At 40.7% G+C, this 21,776-nt stretch overlaps 1 protein-coding gene across 10 annotated transcripts in view; it reads right to left on the bottom strand.

Moving 5' to 3' along the window:
- tspan18b (tetraspanin 18b) overlaps nucleotides 1-21,776 on the bottom strand; it is a 125,656-nt gene that overhangs the window by 33,943 nt on the left and 69,937 nt on the right. For 5 of the 10 annotated variants that reach the window (XM_087973646.1, XM_043716886.2, XM_087973640.1 and 2 more), the window contains one exon: nucleotides 11,591-11,686. The exons of 2 other annotated variants lie outside the window; for them this stretch is intronic. The gene's annotated coding sequence lies outside the window, so the exon portion shown is untranslated. Of the gene's footprint in view, nucleotides 1-2,818; nucleotides 3,035-11,590; nucleotides 11,687-18,776; nucleotides 18,972-21,776 lie in introns of all 10 variants that reach the window. 3 more of the 10 variants (XM_087973643.1, XM_043716887.2, XM_087973641.1) reach the window with 3 other exon arrangements.

Below are 21,776 nucleotides of genomic sequence, written 5' to 3' on the forward strand. Positions count from 1 at the left end.
GACACTGTAAAGCTCATTCCATTAACGTACCACCATCTGCGTGAAAAAGTTCCCCCTTCGATCCCTTTTAAATCTTTCCCCTCTCACCCTAAACCTATGCCCTCTAGTTCTGGACTCCCTCACCCAAGGGAAAAGACTTTGTCTATTTATCCTATCCATGCCCCTCATAATTTTGTAAACCTCTATAAGGTCACCCCTCAGCCTCCGATGCTCCAGGGAAAACAACCCCAGCCTGTTCAGCCTCTCCCTATAGCTCAAATCCTCCAACTCTGGCAACATCCTTATAAACCTTTCCTGAACCCTTTCAAGTTTCACAACATCCTTCCAATAGGAAGGAGACCAGAATTACATGCAATATTCCAACAGTGGCCTAACCAATGTCCTGTACGGCCACAACATAACCTCCCAACTCCTGTACTCAATACTATGACCGATAAAGGAAAGCACACCAAACACCTCTTCACTATCCTATTTACCTGCGACTCCACTTTCAAGAAGCTATGAACTTGCACTTTAAGGTCTCTTTGTTCAGCAACACTCCCTAGGACCTTACTATTAAGTGTATAAGTCCTGCTAAGATTTGCTTTCCCAAAATGCAGCACCTCGCATTTATCTGAATTAAATTCCATCTGCCACTTCTCAGCCCATTGGCCCATCTGACCAAGATCCTGTTGTAATCTGAGGTAACCTTCTTTGTTGTCAACTACACCTCCAATTTTGGTGTCATCTGCAAACTTACTAATTATACCTCTTAAGGTCACATCCAAATCATTTATATAAATGACAAAAAGTAATGGACCCTGCACTGATCCTTGTGGCACTCCACTGGTCACAGGCCTCCAGTCTGAAAAACAACACTCCACCACCACCCTCTGTCTTCTACCTTTACGTTAATATTGTATCCAAATGGCTAGTTCTCCCTGTATTCTGTGAGATCTAACCTTTCTAAGCAGTCTCCCATGGGGAACCCTGTCGAATGCCTTACTGAAGTCTATATAGATCCCATCTACCGCTCTGCTCCCATCAATCCTCTTTGTTACTTCTTCAAAAAACGCAATCAAGTTTGTGAGACATGAGTTCCCACACACAAAGCCATGTTGACTATCCCTAATCAGTCCTTGCTTTTCCAAATACATGTACATCCTGTCCCTCAGGATTCCCTCCAATAACTTGCCCACCACCGATGTCAGGCTCACCGGTCTATAGTTCCCTGGCTTGTCCTTACCACCCTTCTTAAACAGTGGTACCATGTTAGCCAACCTCCAGTCTTCCGACATCTCACCTGTGACTTTCAATGATACAAACATCTCAGCGAGAGGCCCAGCAATCACTTCTCTAGCTTCCCACAGAGTTCTAGATTACACCTGATCAGGCCCTGGGGATTTATCCACCTTTATGCATTTCAAGACATCCAGCACTTCCTCCTCTGTAATATGGACAATTTTCAAGACGTCACCATCTATTTCCCTACATTCCATGTCTTCCATGTCCTTTTCCACAGTAAATACTGATGCAAAATATTTGTTTAGTATTTACTCCATTTTCTGCGGCCCTACACCAAGGCCGCCTTGCTGATCCTTGACGGGCCCTATTCTCTCCCTAGTTGCCCTTTTGTCCTTAATATATTTGTGAAAGCCCTTTAGAGTCTCCTTAACTCTATTTGCCAAAGCTATCTCATGTCCCCTTTTTTTCCCTCCTGATTTCCCTCTTACTCCTACTTTCTTTATACTCTTCTAAGGATTCACTCGATCTATCCTGTCTATACCAACATATGCTTCCTTCTTTTTCTTGACCGAACCCTCAATTCCTTTAGTCATCCAGCATTCCCTATACTTACCAGCCTTTCCTTTCCTATCATACAATAGAAGGTGCAGTAGGGTAATAGAACAGAGCAAAGAATACCATGTTATGGTGGCAGAAAAGATGTATAAAGAGTGAGATTAACATTGGACTTAGAACTCAGACACACAAAGATTCCTGTTTATTTTGAACTTATCCAATAATGCTGATTTCTTACACCTATTATTGAAGGCATGTTTTAATTTTCCTAAGATCCTTGCAGAGATGTATCTGATTATGCACCACTGTGTAAAGCTCTCACCTAGATTAGAGCTTCCTATCTGCACCCCTACCTGTGTAATCACAGGTTTCGTCACTTCCCCATGCAACTCACAGTCCCACAACTTCCAGTCTTAAACGCTTACCCTTCAGCAGTGAAAGCCTATAGATATTATTACTAGATTGGAAGCAGCACACAGTGATTGCTTCAGTAACTAGCACTCACAACACCAGCATTTCACACCCTGTCATCCACTGACAGCAAAAACATTGCTTCATTGATAATTACAGTAGTCACTGCTAGATTTTTCAAGCACAGTTTGGTTTTCACTGCTCCTTCATTTAAATAGGTAAACTTGTCCAACCTTGTCTGAACTCACCATCTCAACTCATTCTCCAGGCACACTTCTTGAGCCTTGAAATACTGGCAGTTAGGGAAATACAGTCAAAAGAGCAAAACTACAGAAATATCCAAGTATTTGCACTGGAGAAAATCAGTTGCCATGAATCATAACAGTAACGGAATCAGCATCAGCAGAAAATCCCTCTGCAGTCACAAAATTTGATTCATAGGAATATTGAGATAAAGGGACTATTTTAGTCTATACAAGCTGTTCATGTTTGGCAACCAGAGACTAAAAGAATCAAATCTATGATCAACAGTTAGCCATATGCCATTTAGAACAACAAAAGCTTCAGACAAACAGTTTATTACAAATGCGTGATGCTTCACAGCCAAGTGGCATTCAGTTCAACTCACCTTTTTTGTTGCCAGTACGTGTCTTTGGTGCTGGAAGCTTAATGTTTTCACACAGTTTTGAACACTTAGCAAGCATAACACTTAGCTACACACAGAATGTTAACCATCCGTCACATTGTAATAGAACACGACATGGAGCAACATCAAGGGTGGGAAGCGGGCAGCCCTTTCCCTCAGTGCTGCTGTACTCAGTGACCAAGCCCACCGCAAGGCATTCTGCAGAGAGAAATATGCAGAGGAGGAGATAAAGAGATAAGGGTGGAAGTTGCTGTGAGCTCAAGCCTTTCATTAACAGTAATAAAAATGAAAACAGACTTTACAAGGTGTTTTTTTCTTAATGCAAAAGGACATAGCAACTGACCTATTTGATTAAAGTGAGTAATGTTTTTATCCCTGGAGAGAAGGAATTGTGTTTTCTCTTTGCAGTTGGTTTCTCTATATGGGGCTCAGGGGAGATTTGCTCAAAGCTTTTTTTTAAACAACAAAATTCAAGGATTGTACTGATTGAAGTTTGAGACCAAGCAACTCTGTGCTTAAAAATAAAGTGCAGCTACCACTGACTTGTTTTTCCAGCTCTAATCAAAGCAGTGTCAACATGGTAACTCTGGGCTAAACCCTGCCTTCCTCCTTCTCTGCTGGCCTTTGCAAAAGCTTCATAAGATTTGTGATCATCTTTGAAACCAGCATAGCATGACAGTATTGCAGGGGATGTATAGATAAAGGATCCTGCAGAGCAAAGCATAAATCTTCTGATAATTATTTTCATTCAAATCTGCCATGAAAAGGCTCCTCATGGCCCGGGGTGGATTTTATATTCATCCACAATATGCACTCTCTCTTTCCAACATGACAAATCGCTGACATCAAACCCTGAATTTGCAGTGTACAGTATCTTTCATGTTTCACATTGTTGAGCTATAAAGAGAGACAAAGGGTGGGAAGTCTGTTCTTCTTGAAGTACTGAAAAATTAAGGAAAGCAGACAGGATTTCTCTTGCCTTCCTGAAGATGTTGACTCTTATCAGGATACATTTCCAGAGGTACTAGCCATTCCCTGATCATCCATGTGATGATTATTCTTGTGTAAAACTTAGCAATGTAGCAAGTGCGGGGAAATAAACATGAGAAACAAATAATCGAAGGTTTGCTGGACTGATACCTTGATTGAGCAGGTTGCCTTAGGCACAGATATTGGTCAGGCTAGATTGTATCTGTTGGAGTTTAGGAAAGTAAGAAGCAATTTGATTGAAACATCCTGCGGGGGCTTGACAGCTTAGATACGGAGAGGATATTTCCTTTTCCAGGAGAATCCAAGACGAGGAGTCACTGTTCAAAAAGTGGGAGTCACCCATTAAAAACAGATTTGAGGTAAATCTTTTTCTCAGAGGGTTGTGAGTGTTTGGAACTATATTCCTGAAAAGATGATGGAAGCAGAGTCCGTAAGGGAGAGGACGATAGATCTGGTGAAGCAAATGGGTGAAAGGTTATCAATGGTAGGGTGATAATGTGGATTTGAAGTTGTAATGAGATCAGCCATAATCCATAATGAATGGCAGTGCAGGCTAGAGGGGCCAAATGGCCTATTTCTGCTCCTTATTCGTAAGTCCGTGTCTCTTCTAGGGAGCAGGATGCTGGGGGAAGGTCTACAGCTGACACCTTATGGTCGATCACACTGCATCATATTGTTGGAGGTCATCACACAATCTTCTGTCTCAACCGTTGTATCTAACCAAACATCCTTCTTCCCCCGTCACTAATATCTTATAGCCGTTAAACAAAAGTATTAGGAAAAAATGAAGGAAAGTATTCTTTATTTTAAATGCTCCAGTGAGTTTTCACACAGATTGTTCACAGCAGTGCCTCGAGATTATGTTCAATTCAGATGGCCCAAGAAGCCCAAGAAGCTGACATAACCCATTTGTTCACTTTCTCTCCACACTTGGGCCCCACAGCAGCACCAAGTCAAACCAGGGAGTTGTAGTGTTTCAACAGCTTAGAATAGTGTGTGTGGAGTATGGAAGATTGAAGGATCATGTAATGAGGATTGCTTAAGTGGAACCAAGGAATTCATAGAATCCCTACAATGTGGAAGCAGACTACTCGGCCCATCGAGTCCACACTGACCCTCCGAAAAGCATTCCATCCAGACCATACCTTTGTAACCCTGTATTTCCCGTGGCTTGTCCATCTAGCCTGCACATCCCTTGAATTTAGCACAGCCAATCCATCCAACCTGCACACTTTTGGACTGTGAGAGAAAACAGGAGCACTTGGAGGAAACAGGGAGAATGTTCAAATTTCACGCAGACAGTTGCCCGAGGTTAGAAATGAACCTTGGCACTAGCACTGTGAGGCAGCAGTGCCACTCCATAATAGACTAGAGAGTGAGAGGTACCTCTGGTGGGGAAGTCCAGAACAAGTGGACATAACCATTTCACAGGTAATGAACTTCAAGTAAATGGTCATGGGAATTTGGAACTCTCTCTTCAAAGAGCTGCTAAGGTTAGGTCAGTTGAAAAAGTCAAAACAGAGAGTGATAGGCGTTTATTAGGCAAGGGTTTAAGCACTACAAAACCAAGACATTTAGATGCATATTATCCATGATCTAACTGAATGACAGAAAATGTTCATGGGACTGAATAACCTATTCCTGTTCCTACAGTCCCATTTCTGATCTGCTCCTCTGACTAAGGCCACTAATGCAGCATGGGTGTTAGTAAGTCATCTGCTGTGTAGCTGCACCCTATCAAGAGATCCCAGTTACTCTTTCAGAGAGGAAAAAAGACTTTATGTGAATGTCGATATACACTTTACAATTAATAAAGAGAATCTAACAAACTAAAAGAGAAGACAAGTCAGTAGTTGGGTATACTGGGTCATGCATTCTGTCCTAAATACTGTCCCAGTTTGTTTTAAAAGATGATGGCATAGATTACACATTGAGCAGTACCTTGCACTAATATCCTCGAAGGTTTGAACCATTCTGGAAGAGACTGCATTGCTTTCCTGAGCCAATCCATTTCCTCAGTAATAATTTCTTCACAGTTAGAATAACTTACAGAACACACGGCTAATTTCTGACGGAAAACATTGGCTTTCCAGGAGTCTTTGGGAAGGAATTGGATCAAATACTACTTTGGCAAAAATCAGAGGAGAGTTGGCCATATTATCAGAAATATTTTTCAAATAAAGAAAAGAACAAACTAGAAATGTTGGAAATCTGAAATATATTAAATAAGATCTGTTGGGTCTGTACATCATCTTCAATAAACATATCTCATCAAGTAACGACAGACCAAACATCTCATTACAAATTTAATATTTTTTCCTCCACTTTTTCTTCAATTGTCAACAGTTTTTGTTATTTTGATTTATTGTCTGAAGAAATAGCTCTGGAGTTAAACCAGGACTAAAACACACATATTTTGAGATGGAGGAAAATTTCAGAGTATACTGTGGTAACTTCAGAGTTGATGGAGGGAGCACTGGAATGGAATTGTCCCTCAGGACATTTAGTGGACGAGGTAACTTATGGAGAAAGATAGATTGAAGGTTTGAAAAGATCAGCTTTTCTGATCTAATTGGACTTTTCTTCCTGTGCACGGCTGTCCATATACAGTTATAAGGTTTGAAGTAATGAATTTCTGCAAATTTCAAAAATAATTCTGATGCACTGCCAATGTTATAGAATTTACACACAATCTTCAATCATGGTGTCCCTGATACATTCATTGCTCCATTTTATCCTGAACTGTTCACATCTTAAATAAAACATGAATCAGCTTTAGTCTGACATTGTTTGATAAACTCTTGACATTTGAGTTTTGAACAGCAATGTTACACAATTCAAGAAAATAAACTTACATACTGAGTTGATGTAGGGATTGCACACCTTTACAAACCTAGGTCACAAACATAGATCTCAGGGTGGGTTTAGCTGGGTTGGAAGGTCAGGGAGGGGAACAGATTGGTTTTTAAAAAAAGAAGTGTTGCAGCAATATGACCGGGGTTGAAGGAGGAAGAGTAGGGTGAACATGTTTAGGATTAGACTTCCACCCCTCAGTGAATTGGAAGCCTCATCATTGAGATCTACTGGTCAATCTGATTGGCTAATAACTCCAACAGTGCCGGCAGGGCAAGAACTCAGTAATAAGTGCTGGGACTGCAAGATACAGGACGGAAAGCAACGGCCATCAGAGACAGTTATATCCCAGACTTTTAGGATGGGAGAGATTGCAGAGCATAGGGAGGGCTCCGAGGGAAGAGGGAGCTTTTGGGAGGCAGACAGAGAAGAAAAAAGTAGATCGTGACATCTTGAAGGTTGCCTCCTGTTCACAGAGGGTACCTCAAATTTATGTGCCCCCCGGCCCTTTTAAGGAAAGCTTTAAGAAATGGCTGACTTGTCACTGCCCAAAATTTTAATTTATTTTCTCATCAACATGTTCAGACATGTTGTGGCAGACCTCTGAAGCAGATGGGATTCAAACCCAGGACTCCAAGCACAGAGGTTGGGACACTACCCATCTCACAGAACTCAACATTGTATAGCAGTGGAAGTGGCTTAATTGCCAATTAATGAGTCAGTTTAGGTTCTCAATAGGCCTGAGGGCAGATGATCTATTGGATCCATCGTCACCCTCCTTATAATGGGGAATAGCTCAGGGATGGCAGGAGGGAGGTAGACTGGCATTTTATTGTTGTGCCCCACCTCCCACCAGTAAAAACATGCCTAGCAAGGGGTGGGGGGAATGGTGGGAATAATAACCAGCCATTGTAACCATCCCCAGATAGTACAGCTTCTGTATGTGAGTTCCAATGGTGCTGTTTCTCCAGCTATGTTTAGTGATATTGTACAACTGATTTCCAATTCAAATATAGTGTCTTTTGTGGTAAGTAAGAGAATGTGAACTCTATCTCTAACTCCCACCAATTGTCCCCTCCACATCATAGTTCAGTGGGTAGATGCATCAATATGTTTTATAATGTGGCACTTTCGGCTGTTGTGGGTGAACTATTCTCAATGAGAGGAGCAGGAGAATCAACATTTTGAGCATAAGCCTTTCATCAGGAATGATTCTCCTGTTCCTCAGATGCTGCCTGACTTAGTGTGCTTTACGACTCTGATCTCCAGTATCCGCTGTCCTCACTTTCTCCTATTCTCAATCAAAGCATGACTTCAAGCTTTGCCAGTCTTGCACGAGGGATAAATACGTTTTATGACCTTTCTCCTTCTACAAAGGCATTGAGTCTTGGTGATGTGCAGTCCATGATCAAAATGGCTGTCAAATGCCACATTCAGTACATATCTATTTCTGTGTCAGTTTAGTCATTGATTGTTGTTGAAACTTTATTGCTGGAACAGCACAGCAGGTCAGGCAGCATCCAGGGAACAGGAGATTCGACGTTTCGGGCACAGGCCCTTCTTCAGGAAAGGGCCTGTGCCCGAAACGTCGAATCTCCTGTTCCCTGGATGCTGCCTGACCTGCTGTGCTGTTCCAGCAATAAAGTTTCAACTTTGATCTCCAGCATCTGCAGACCTCACTTTCTCCTCATTGATTGTTCGCAAGCTTTGGGACCACATCATCTGTAGTTCATCACACCTTTAAATGTAAAGGTGCCATAGTCTTACCAGACCATAGAGCTGCTCTCCCATTAAACAGAGACAACTGGAGGTGATTTAACCTGAGTGTCCTCATGCTTCAGTGAGGGGTAAGGCCAAGAAGGTGAGTCCTTCATGATAACCTCTCAGTTGATGCAGGAATTGAATGAGCATAAGAAACAGGAGCAGGAGTAGGCCATCTGTCTCGTCTGGTTTGCTCTGCCATTCAATAAGATCATTGCTGATCTTTTCATTGACTCAGCTCCACTTCTCCGCCTCTCACCACAACACTCAATTCCTTTACAGTTCAAAAATATATCAATCTTTACCTTAAAAACATTCAACAAGGTTGTGTAACTCTGCATTGCCAACCAGCTGTCCAGCCAGCTGAGCTAACCAACCCCCACACCTTTTACCAAGGTTCACACATATGTCGTATGGCACTGTGGGTAGTCACCCTGCCTCTGAATCAGAAATTCTGGGGTCACATCCTATTTTATCCCATCCTCCAACATTAACCCCCTCCCTAGGGTGGTGCTTTCATAATAATTAGATTAGATTAGATTACCTACAGTGTGGAAACAGGCCCTTCAGCCCAATCAGTCCACACCGACCCTCCGAAGAGTAACCCATCCAGATCCATTTCCCTCTAACTAATGCATCTAACACTATGGGCAATTTAGCATGGCCAATTCACCTAACCTGCACATCTTTGGACTGTGGGAGGAAACCAGAGCACCCGGAGGAAACCCACGCAGACACGGGGAGAATGTGCAAACTCCACACAGACAGTCACCCGAGGCTGGAATCAAACCTGGGACCCTGATGCTGTAATGCAGCAGTGCTAACCACTGAGCCACTGTGTCGCCATAATGTGGTCTCTACCATCATTATCTAATGCACCAGGCTACAAGATGTATGTGAAGTACATCTTGCAATAGGAAGTCAGGCTCAGTGAGTGATCTTACTCATCAGCTTGCATTTACTCTTTTCAGCAGGGATTAATGGTTTGCCTCCCTGACATTGAAGCCATCTTCATGACATCCTGCATGATGTCCCAACTGGAAGCAATGAAATTGTTTGTTCTTTACTCTCTTCTGTGATGTAGACATCGCTGTCTAGGCCAACGTTTGTTGCCCATCCCTAATTACCTGGAACTGATTGTTAGGGTATTGCACAGGTTAGTTAACAGTCAACCATATTGTCATGGGCCTGGAGTCACATGTATACTGAGAGGGTAAGGATGAGAGATATCCTTCCTGAAAGAATGCTAGTATACCAGATGGGTTTTTCAATGGTAGTTCTGCAGTCACCATTACTGAGATGAGGTTTTAATTCCAAATTGCTTAATTGAGTTTAGATTCAACCAGCAGCCATGGCAACATTTGAATTTATGTCCCGAAAGCACTAGCCTGGGTTTCTGGATTCATAATCCAGTGACATTACCACTGACTAGATTGAACTTTGTGCTCTTTAGAGCCATCACCAACTGTGAGTTAATCCACTGCCTGGCCATTGAAAAGCACTAACAAAGCAGTTTAAAGACATTTAAATTGCATTACTGCAAACATTTTCCAGGCCTGCATTTGTGAATATTTTGAAAGCACACCAAACAGCTACTTCCTTTTCTTTTGTGTCCTTTTCCCTGTCACCACTAATTTACATGTGACCAACTTTAAATTAGTAAGATTTAAAATAATTATACATTTGGGAGCACTTCCCATCATGCTACTTTTTAAACTGCAAGATATCAAGGTAGCTTCATGGTTACAATTTGTTTTTTACTGGACTGGAGCAAACTAAGGAATTATCACCAGCAATAGTAACAAAGCTCAGGGCTGCTTTCAAGGGTCAAAACACTAAAGGTTGAATCTTATGTTTTTTTTTGGCTGTGTCAGCTTAGAGTCATAGAGGTTTGTAGCAAAAAAAAGGCCCTTCGACCTCTCGAAACTATGCTATTTAAGCCAACTGCCTAATTATTCTAATCCCATTTTATAGCACTGGGCCTGAATGACGGAGCAATACTGCAGTACTCTGGGACTGGTAGCTCTGGCTGAGGGCTAAAAGTGCAAACAAAGGAGAGGTAAGACAGGGATGCTGTCAGCTCTCTGGTATCACCTGATGAAGGAGTGTCACTCCGAAAGCTAGTGTGCTTTCAATTAAACCTGTTGGACTATAACCTGGTGTTGTGTGATTTTTAACTTTGTACACCCCAGTCCAACACCGGCATCTCCAAATCACAGCTCTCTGGTAGGGTCTGAGTGAGTGAATGCTATGATAGCAAGCGAACAACCTGGTCCAATCCATAGGCTGGGTGTATGTCCCTGAGCACACAATGTCCCTTTGCAGCCCAAAATGCAGCATTTAATTGCAGAAGAATCATGTTAGTGGATCAGAGATGTACCGTGGGGGTCTTAGAGGTTGGTACATGTCAAATTGGATTAGTGAAGTCTCGAACAGAGATATGATTGAAGATTTCAGCAGCAGATAATTGGAGACATGTGAAGCCAGATAATGTTAAGGAGATAGAAATAGGTGGTTTGAGTAAAGGTTTAAGTGGTTAGAAGCTCATTTCTGAGTCAAATAGAATATCAAGTTTTCAAACTGTCAGTCATCTTCTGTGAGATGGCTGGAGTTAGTAGTTACACACAGAATTTATAGGGGTCACCAAAGACAATGGTTTCAGTCTTCTCAAAATTTAATTGAAGGATGTTTCTTCTTATTCACTTCCAGATGTTGGATAAACCATCTGATAGCTTGGTAATAGTGGAGGGTCAGAATACATTGTGCCATGGTGAATGTGGGAATGATCACCATGCGTGTGAAAACTTAGACTCTCTTTTCAGGGGATGTCGGTGAGAGTTGCCATGTACGTGAGAAATAGAAGAGAAGCCCATCCCATTGCCCCCATACCCGCACAACCCCCCCACAAGCTGGAGTGGTGCAAGAGCTGGATGAGAATCCATTGCAAGTGATAGTCTGACTGTGATCAAAATTAAGTCAAGTGAATGCATTGCCATCCAGCTGGATGATAGTGGGCAGACATGGGGGGAGATTTGTTCTTTTAAGGTGTTTGTGCATCCAGCTTAGTAGCGCATTGCAGTTGTCTGACAAAGCATAACATAAGGAGAGTTGCTTGTGGGTTAACTTCCAGAATACTTATAAAATACTTACCTTCCAGAACTTGTAATGCAGAGGTCTGGGCTAATAATTCAGAGGTTATAGGATCACGCCAAGGTATTTTGAGTATTTTAATTTAGTTCAGTAACTCTGAAAATAAAATAAAATATAAATGGTATCAATAAACAGGATTGTCAAAGAAACTCAAGTTGTTAAAAGAATGTTATTCTCAGGTCTGGTATATACATGGCACCATTTCTTCATCATTGTGGTTTACTGTCAACTGACTTCTGAAGAGCCATTCCATTTTAAGTAGCAAGGCACAGTAAATGTCAGCCTTGAAGGCCCACATCCTTTGAATGCACTTTTAAGAAATCCCCAAGTGGTGAGTTCTCTAATCATAGAATCTTACAGCACAGAGAAAGCAAATATTTGGCCCCTCATACCTGTGTTAACCTTTTAAGAGAGCTATCCCAATTAGTATCACTGTTTTACCCTCTGAGGGTGACATGCAATCGGCAACTCATCACCACTCAGGTCACTCAGCCATGGATAGATACTGGATCTTCTAGCCATATACAACAGGTGAACACCAAAGATATGACAATAGTGCCATGGGTACCTGCCATCATAATGTCAACTAGGTGCCAAATCTGACAAGATCACTGCCAGGAGGATGGCAATGAAAGGCAAACTGTAAATCAAGGAATTTCAAGTGAAACAAAGCACATCTGGCAGCATCAGTGCGGAGAAAGGAAAATGAACATTTCTGAAATATATCGACAGAAGCCGGAATCCATTCACCCTTTATTTACACATGCACAGTACTAACACTGCTCTAACTTCCTCAGAGTCTGCTCTTAGAGTGAAAAGAACCTCTGACACTCCTGTTTTTTTCCCCACACTACAGCCTAACAGCGGTAGGGCACTCCTGTTTATATCTGTCAGCCAGGGCTCCCAGATTGGACCAGGTTAACATTGAATCTGCTTTCTCCTCACAGATGCTGCCAGACCTGCTGAGTTTCACCTGCAATTTCTGTTTGTGTTTCAGATTTCCAGCATTTTTAGCTCTTTATTTTAGCTCAAGGGAGTTCAGGCTCCTTGCATATATCATGACATTGATTAAAATTATACCTTTTGTTATTAAAAATGAAGGGTTTCAATGCAGAAAATAATTCCTACTAGTTGCTAATCTCAACCTGAGGTGTTCCCAAGTTAGATACTTCACAGATCAAATGAAAAGTGTTGTCAATTTCACATCTCAGATCCATGCATACATAACCCGAGTTTCTACATGTGTAACTAGTTTTATTCATGACATTTAAAAGCATCTACAATGAGTTTCTAACTCTCACTTCCAACTCTTTTTAGTTTTATTTATCTGAGGCTAAATCCAGACTTAACCAATCGAGCACAGTGAACATCAATAGTAAACAGACTCAACATTTTTTGAACACAGAACAATTGACTTATTGAATACTAAAATGTATCTTCCATCGGGGAAGTTTCCATCAGGTTGCAATTTAAATATGACATTGTAACAATAACAGGAAGATTCTCTCTGCTCATTACTTTAGATGAAAGAGTAAAACAAAACTGCATGGAAAGAAGTTTAATTAATTCTGTAGAAGTAGATACCAGAGCAAAACCTCCCAAAATGGTATTAAATAAATCTTGAAACAATACATTATTTTATCTTTTTTAAATTCACTCATGGGATGTGGTATCACAGGCTAGGTCAGCATTTATTGCCCAGAGGGCAGTTAAGAGTCAACCATCTTGCTGTGAGTCTGAAGTCACAAGTCGGTCAGACCAGATAAGGATAGTATTTTCCCCTTTAAGGACATTAGTGAACCACATGGGTTTTTCCCAACAATCAATTGGGATAGATCATATGAGTTTGCAATTTTCATATGAACACATGGATTTGTGCAAAGATGCTGCTACATTGAATGTAGGTTGTGGTTATGACATTGTACTAAGTGATATTTCTGGCTTGCCACTTGCAAAGAAATGGACGACATATCTGGACTGCACATGATCAATCGTCATTCACAGAGAATGACGATTTGGAAACGGATGATAACATGCCAGACAACAGTCACATGGCTATGACAAATGACATACACTAATTCGTGATGACAAATACTAAAGGTAAGCCATATTATATGACCAAGTTGTGATAGCTACAAGGACTAAACCTAGTCAACAAAATGTTGTTTGAAAGTATAAAGACAATATATCCACATGCATCCTTGTATATGTTATCAGAAAAGACTTCCCATTCCTTAAAGAGAAAAGGATGTGATTGTATTATAGCGTAGATTCCAGACTAGAAAGGTATGTACCTTTAAGACACTGACATCATGACATGTCAGTAACATAAATTTATCCAACTCGGCTTCAGTAACTCTGTGTCTAATAGAGCTAATGGAGTGCCTTCAGTCAGTCAGATCTGTGAAAGTAATGTATAGTAACATCAGGAAGCATAGAACCCAGACTATGAGTATAAATATGTGATAATGTAATTGTATAAATAGTTTGTGATACTAATAAACTGCAAGACATCTATCTCAACAAGACCCCAACTTTGTGGTAAATGTTATGTGGACTTAATGTATAGAAAGCCACAAAACACACTACCTCTGAGTCATAAGTGTCCAGTTTGAAGACCCCTCTAGGATGTGAGTAGTAGAAATTTATGCTGCTGTTCCAATGCAATAATGAAAGTCTTGCACTGTAAGAGGTGGGCACCTTTCTGGTCACTGCTGACAATATAAGACTGTGAATGCTAAAAGATCAGTCCTGACAAAACTAAAACAGCTGGTGCTAATGGGGGAAACAAAACGCCATCAAACCAGAATTGAAACCATTCTGGACCTGGTGTGACCAGATCACCATAGACAATGCCATTTTATTATGGAGAGCAAGAGTGATTGTTCCGAGCAAAGGTTGCCACCAGATACTGGCTGAAAACTATCAGGGTCACCTAGAAGTGTCCAAAATGAAGATTTTGTCTGGTGGCCAGGACTGGTTGCCAACATCGGTGTGTTGGTGGGGCAGTGTCCGGAGTGCAAACAAGAACAAAATTTACTGTCAGAGGTTCCCCATGTTTGTGGGAATGACCAGGTATACCCTACACATGATTACATGTCAACTATGCCGGCTCTTTCATGGGCTCAATGTTCTTAGTCATTGTGGATGCCCATGCAAAGTGGTTGAACATACATAGAGTTCATTCGTCAAACACAGCAATGACAATAGAAAAGCTGTGAGCATCTTTTGCAATACACCGACTGCCAGAAATGTTGTTCGCAGACAACGGGCCATCATTTACCAGCAGGGAATTCAAATATTTCCTAAAGTCGAATGGCATTCGACAATTAAGGACAGCTCCATACCATCCATTGTCCAATGGTCTAGTGAAAAGAGCAGTCCAAACTTTGAAGGCAGGCTTAAAGGAACAGCCTATGGTTTCATTCAATACCAAACTGTCCCGGTTCCTATTTGATTATAGGATCACCCCTTACGCAACTACAGGAACTGCTCCAGCAGAGTTGCTCATGGGGAGAGGACTTCACACCAGGTTAAATCTGATCTTCGCAGATGGAGGGGGGGGGGGGCAGTGAAATGGCATCATGAACACCAATGCTGGATTCAAGACTCCTCAAAGCAAGACAGACAGTTTTCTTCAGGCTGGGGAGGTTTGGTTCTGAAACCACAGAAATGGCCCCATGTGGGTAAGAGGCATGGTCAACGCAAGGTCAGGTCCCGTGACCTACAAAGTGCAGGAAGATGAGGCGGTCCTGAACAAGCACATGGATCAAATGAAAGTTTCAAACTCACAAGCGGGGCAGAAGCAAAACATACACAACTCTTCAGGACAGCCGCAAAGGATGTCGGAACCCAAGAGTTCCCTTCCTCCATCTAGCGTTGAAGAAACCTCACAGTTTGAGATGGACAGCATGGATGTCATAGCCTCAACACCTTTACCAACTGAAGAAGAAGATGAATTTCTTCCAAGGCACTCTGAGCACAAGAGGTGGGCTATGGTCCGGTATCCAAGGCAGAGTCACAGGAACTGGACCCAGTGTGAAAATGCCCCAGGAGAACTACAAGGAAAAGAACAGGCCTCTGTCACTGTACTTAGAGGGGGAGTGATGTAATGATTGTAACAAAATCAGCCGAGTGGATCTCATTGAATATGAGTTTCCTGATTGGAGTTGTTAACATGGTCCAGAGGTACTGTTCACTCTGAGAGCTGGCTCTGAGGAAGCGAAATCAGTGTCAAGGACTCTCCATATGTAAATAAAGGCTGACTTGGTGATGGATTATTGGACTCAGTGGAATTATTTCAGATGAGATATTACTCTGAGACTCCATCTACTTGCTTTGAAGGATGTATACGATCCTGTGGCACTGCTGCAAAGCAGAGCAGTTGGGTCGCTATTTAACCCCCAAGCATTTTCACCAAAAAAATGTGATCACTATCACATTGCTGTTTGTGGGATCCTACTGTGCACACCTTGTCAGCCATGCTTCCTATTTTATAACAGTGTCAAATATATTTCATTAGCTGTAATGTGTTTTGAGGAGTCTGGTGCTTATCAAAGATGCCACATATGTTTAGGTATTTCCCTTTTTCTTCATTAAGATTGGGCTGTAACTGCTCAAATTTATTTCCCAAAGAACTCTTATAGCTGGCAAAAGAGATGAAACTTTGGTCCCAACAATATAATTCACCTTGGTTTAATTTTGGCTACATAGATGGATTGTCTTATTATTTAGAGAGCTCAGGATTCCAATCAGGCAGAATCCAATTGAAAATTGCTTTCTAGTAAATGGAGATACAAATGTGAAATATTACAATAAATTTGAGCTGCCATCTTCACTTTTCAATAATCCATTTGTCTTGTCAATTTCTGGCTAATTTCTTCAATATAGAAAAAAGATAACGATACAACAAATGATTTGAGTTCAGGGTCAGAAGTAGAGTTGTCTGTGACAAACAGAATTCAGAAAATCTATAAAAGGAACAATAATTAGAGCGGAGATTTACCTAATCAACACCAGGTGGTACCATGAGATGTCACCAAAATCCATTTATATTGACAATGGTCAGGAACATTGGAAAATTATACTTGGGCCATTGGCTGATACCCTGACACAATCCCTGCAGTCAGTTCTCCCCTCCCCCGTAGTTTATACAAGATACTCATTTTATTCACCACAGAAGGCTGAATGAATTCAATCCATGATACAACTGACCTGGCACTCAAGAAAAAGAAAAGTAATGAAGAGAATGTAATTACAAATCTTCAGTTGGAGGGGGGCTGAGACACTATAAAACATTTTCAGATGGGTTAATAAAAATAGCCAGGAAGCAGCGTGTGGCAGCTTAAAGTCTATAATATAGAAACAACGTGAAGTAGTTTTCTTTGTCTTATTCTTCTGCCTCTCTCTATATAAAATATAGTTAGTTAGAGAAGGCTATACAGATATCCACAGAATCTTTCCCTCTTTAACTTTTCCCCTACATCCTGCTTCTCCCTGTTTGATTTACCAGCGCACATAGGGAGTCTCCAGTTTCATTTATCTCATCACCTCATGATTCAAACAATCTTACCTTGGGATCAAAGGACTAATTTTAACACATGAAAGACAATGATCCAAGTCTTGAAGCAATGAATAAATTTAAATATATTTTAAACACTGCATATAAACTAAGAGCTGTGACTTACCTGCCTCTAAACTTTTTTTCTAACATTGGGTGACACTGCACACCGTCATAAGTTGCAATTCTAATAGCATTCTGTGTTTTATTATTTGACTAACCAAGGAATGCATTACAGGCCTATGGGAAAGACAGCAAAGAAATGTGACCTCTTTTATATGGTTCTATGAAACAGCTGAACTTTCTTTATATTTCTATGGCAAAAATAAAGGGCAATTCATCCTCCTCCCATGTTATCTTCTAACTCCAAAGCTAAAGCTAACACCACGCTGTTCTCAAAGCCATTGTACTTCAGCAATATCAGAACTCAACAAACTGTGATTTACAGCACCCGCCTGTGAGACTAGTTGTCTGGTTCTACTGGCTCCTGTGATGTATGTTTGCACATACTCCTGCTGACTGGCTATTCCAACTCTAATGATCCGTACACAATCTCTTTAATAATATTCCTTCCAACATCTATAACAAGAAGAAAGCAGTAATTGATCCATTGGGAAATGGGGTCAAAAGTGGAACTGTCTAATCACTAGAAAGCTCATTGGTCCTGAATGCTTTTGGTTCAATAAAGCAAAACACTGCCCATTGCCTCAAACTGAAATAAATTGCCTCATTGAACTAAGCAAAGACTTTAACCTGGGTTATTGAGCCATACGGACAAAAACATTCCATTTTTTGGCTATATTGAGGCGTTGAATCTACTCTGCGCTGAATCAATTAAATTTCTGTGTTGCACATTTTAAGTGATATTTAGCTAGACTAATGTGGTACATCTTTAAGGTGAACTTCATCTGAAAATCATTTAGAAATAACCTCTGCTGTTGCTGTGATGTCCATACCTGTGAACTCTGCTGACTAATTCAAGCATCTCTTGCAAAACAATGAGATATATAATTTTGAGATTTTCCATTAGACAGTGTTGAAAGATAGAATACTGCCCCCAAAGAGAATCCCATCTTCTGGTAAACAGTCACTTGGGAGTGAATTTTAATATGGAGCAGCCTATGAGTTTATGTGTTTGTTTCAATGGGGTTGGGGTTAAACTGGCCCAAATTCCATTCAAGTCAGTATTGCAGGACCACATCAATTCAGACCTCAAAACTATTACAACGCTGATACTTAAATATATTAATCACTCCACTGCTTGATATTTGAACTTAACAATACACCCGCAGATTTCCCAACATGTCATGGAAATTAAGGTGATAACAGGTCTTTGGCCTCACTAAAAATCAGCAAATACAGTAATAAATACACAGATTTCACAATCGCTTTCATAGCTACCACTGGCAAAGGGTCTGGTTAGAGTATTGGATGTGAAGTCAGTTTCAGATCAGGGTAGCTGGTGCCTCGACAGACAGTGAACATGGTCAGAACATTCAGCAGCAAAAGCCTACAACAGAGAGATCTGAAAGCAATCAGCAGAGAAAGGAGCATAGGTGGGATGGAGATCAAAGGACGCACTATCCATTAAACAGAGGGAACAGCTAAATGTTCAGCTGCCCTGACCTCTCAAAAGAGTTGTACTTCCAGCATCTGAGATAGTCCCATTAGATGGTGTCAATCATCTGCAGCATCTTAGAAGACAACCTACTCCTGTTGAAGTCAGTAGACAAGTAGCATCAGCAACCATGAACGTGACCATCTCGCTCAATATTTTGACTTTGTCCCACTTCCAGAGCAATGGTAGAAACTGCTGGGCATCTGTATGTAAATACATAAGACAGATCAGCTACATAATGTTTGTCAAGGCAGACTGTGTGTGAACTCTGCCTGTGAAGAAGATGACTAAAATAAGTAAACATTCAACTTCTGTCTCTGGCTGGCTTCCCACAGTTTGGGATACAAATGGCAATCCACATCCCTGCAGAGCAACTAGGAGTGTTTAAAATTACACAAGTTCATTTTCATTAGTATTCAGTTGGTGTGCAACCACAGGCGTATGAAGATGGGACCAGATACACGAGGAGATGCTGTGAGATTTTCATCCCATTAGTAGCCCAAGCTCCCTGATCTCATTGGTCTGGCAAGCAAGATTATTGAATGACTGTTAGATGAAAAAAGGGCCTACTTTCTAACATGGCTGAGACATTCATCAGGAATCCACTCAATGAAGGCTAAAATTCAGTACAACAAAAGTAATGTTACAAACAGAGCTGAAAAATGTGTTGCTGGAAAAGTGCAGCAGGTCAGGCAGCATCAAAGGAGCAGGAGAATCGACGTTTCAGGCATAAGCCCTTCCGCCGAAACGTCGATGCTGCCTGACCTGCTGCGCTTTTCCCGCAACACATTTTTCAGCTCTGATCTCCAGCATCTGCAGTCCTCACTTTCTCCTAATGTTACAATCAGCTGGTTCAACAAGCAAGTAGTTAGCAAGTCACACTTGCGCAGTTATTAACAGGAGTCACTGGATCATAATTAAAAGCAGGAACTCCGAATAATTTAAATGCTGCCTAGCCTAAAGCTGCTAATAGGTCTCTCAATTAATTCTTGAGTTAACATCAACTAATCAGCTGATGTATGGCTCACTGTGATAATCAGTAGTCCATTTTCTCATTATATAGCTGGGAAGAATGTTGACTTAATATATGATTCTTTTGAATTTCATGAAATTTTCAGTCTTGCGTTACAATTGTTTTAACTACTGAAGTTACCTGGAGATGTAAATTTGACATGGTTATACGTTCATTGACAACACATAATAAAACAGGGCAAATTCTTTGCTGCAATGCTTAAAGCTAAATACGGTTTCTATGTCGAATTAATTGCAAGCAAAAAATGATCTTGCCTAGATCCTCCACTATCTATTTGCACAAGAGTTTACTTATCTGGTGCAGTACCAGCAATAGTGCTTTGCTCAATATTTTTAGAATGCCAAGTTCCCAAGCTGCTGTGCAGAGTCAGGAGAGGTATGTTGCCTTATTGCCTTTTAATTATTTCAAACAGCAGCTTGTATACAGGTCAGGATGGCCCACGACTACTCTAAGTTAGTTGAAATCAGCAGTCAAAGCTTTATAATTAACTTAATGTCTTTGAGTTGGAAAGACGAAAATTAACCAGGCAGCCATTCCACATTGTTATTCAATGATTCACATCTAAAAACATATTGGCATATCAGAGGAACTCCAAGGAAGGGTGCCCGTCGAAAAGCTAATGTTCTTAACAAGAGAGAAAATTGGCTAGAAAAAGATATAAATGGCTACATTTCCCATTTTGTTGCAGTGATGTCTGTCACATTCATGAGTACATTCCAAAAGTAAATATTAAAAATTGCAATGCTTTGTAAACATGTTTACATTGCAAAGGGCCAACAGCAGCCTTGCACATGTATTATTGGGGAATGACTGACTTTGGCTCTTGCCCTACATTCTAGGACCATGTGTAATGTATGTTACTAAATTTGCTGATGACATAAATGGAGATAGGAAAGTAAATTGTGAGGAAAACACAAAAAGTCTACAAAGGGATGTAAATACGTTAAATTACAGCTGCCAAATTTGAGAAATCCTTCATCAGCAGATGGAATATCTAGGGAAAAATGTGTACTCATCCATTTTGTCAGAAAAAAAGTAGTATGTAATGTAAATGAAGAAAGATTGTAAAACTGCAGTACAGAGGGAATTGGTATCCTGGTATATGATTCACTTAAATGTGACATGGAAGTAAAGTAAGTGATTAGGAAGGCTAATTGAAATGTTGGTATTTATCGCAAAGGGAATAGAGTAATTTTGCATTCATTTTGTAGAATATAAGTGAGACCACAGCTAGAAGGTGTTTCTTGGTTTTCTTACTTGCAAAAGGCTAAAATAATTAGAAGTAGTTCAAAGAAGGTTCAGTCTACTGATGCAGAAGAAAAAGATATTATCTTTGAAGAAAGGTTGGTCAGGTTGTGCCTGTACCTGTTGAAGGGCCTAATGGAATGAGAAGTGATCTTATGGAATCAGGTTCCTGAGGGAAATTGACAGAGAGGCGATTGAAAGGTTGATTCCCCTTGTGGGAGGGGCTAGAACCACAAGATTAAAAATCACACAACACCAGGCTATAGTCCAACAGGTTTATTTGGAAGCACTGGCTTTCAGAGCTCTACTCCTTCATCAGGTGGTTATAGAGTTCAAGATTGTAAGACACAGAATTTATAGCAAAAGTTTACAGTGTGATGCAACTGAAATTATATATTGAAAAAGACCTGGATTGTTTGTTAAGTCTCTCATCTTTTAAAATGACCATGTTGGTCATATGTAAATCGCAGAACTTTTTTTTAAAAAGTTACATTCTCAAGTGAACTTTTAACAATAGGTGCCATGTTGGCCCAGATAATGCATTGAAGGTGCCCCAGTGTTCAGACTGATTCTATTTCTAAAAATGGGATTTACAGAATCTTACATGGATTCATGCAGTTTTTTGAGAAAAATAAAATGCAATTATGCAAGTACACTGTTGCACCACACTGTAAACTTTTGCTATAAATTCTGTGTCTTACAATCTTATACTCCACAACCACCTGATAAA

Source organism: Chiloscyllium plagiosum, unplaced genomic scaffold (assembly GCF_037043375.1).
Source record: "Chiloscyllium plagiosum isolate Xiang-an unplaced genomic scaffold, Cpla_swu_hap1 HiC_scaffold_26, whole genome shotgun sequence".
Taxonomy (NCBI): Eukaryota; Metazoa; Chordata; class Chondrichthyes; order Orectolobiformes; family Hemiscylliidae; genus Chiloscyllium; species Chiloscyllium plagiosum.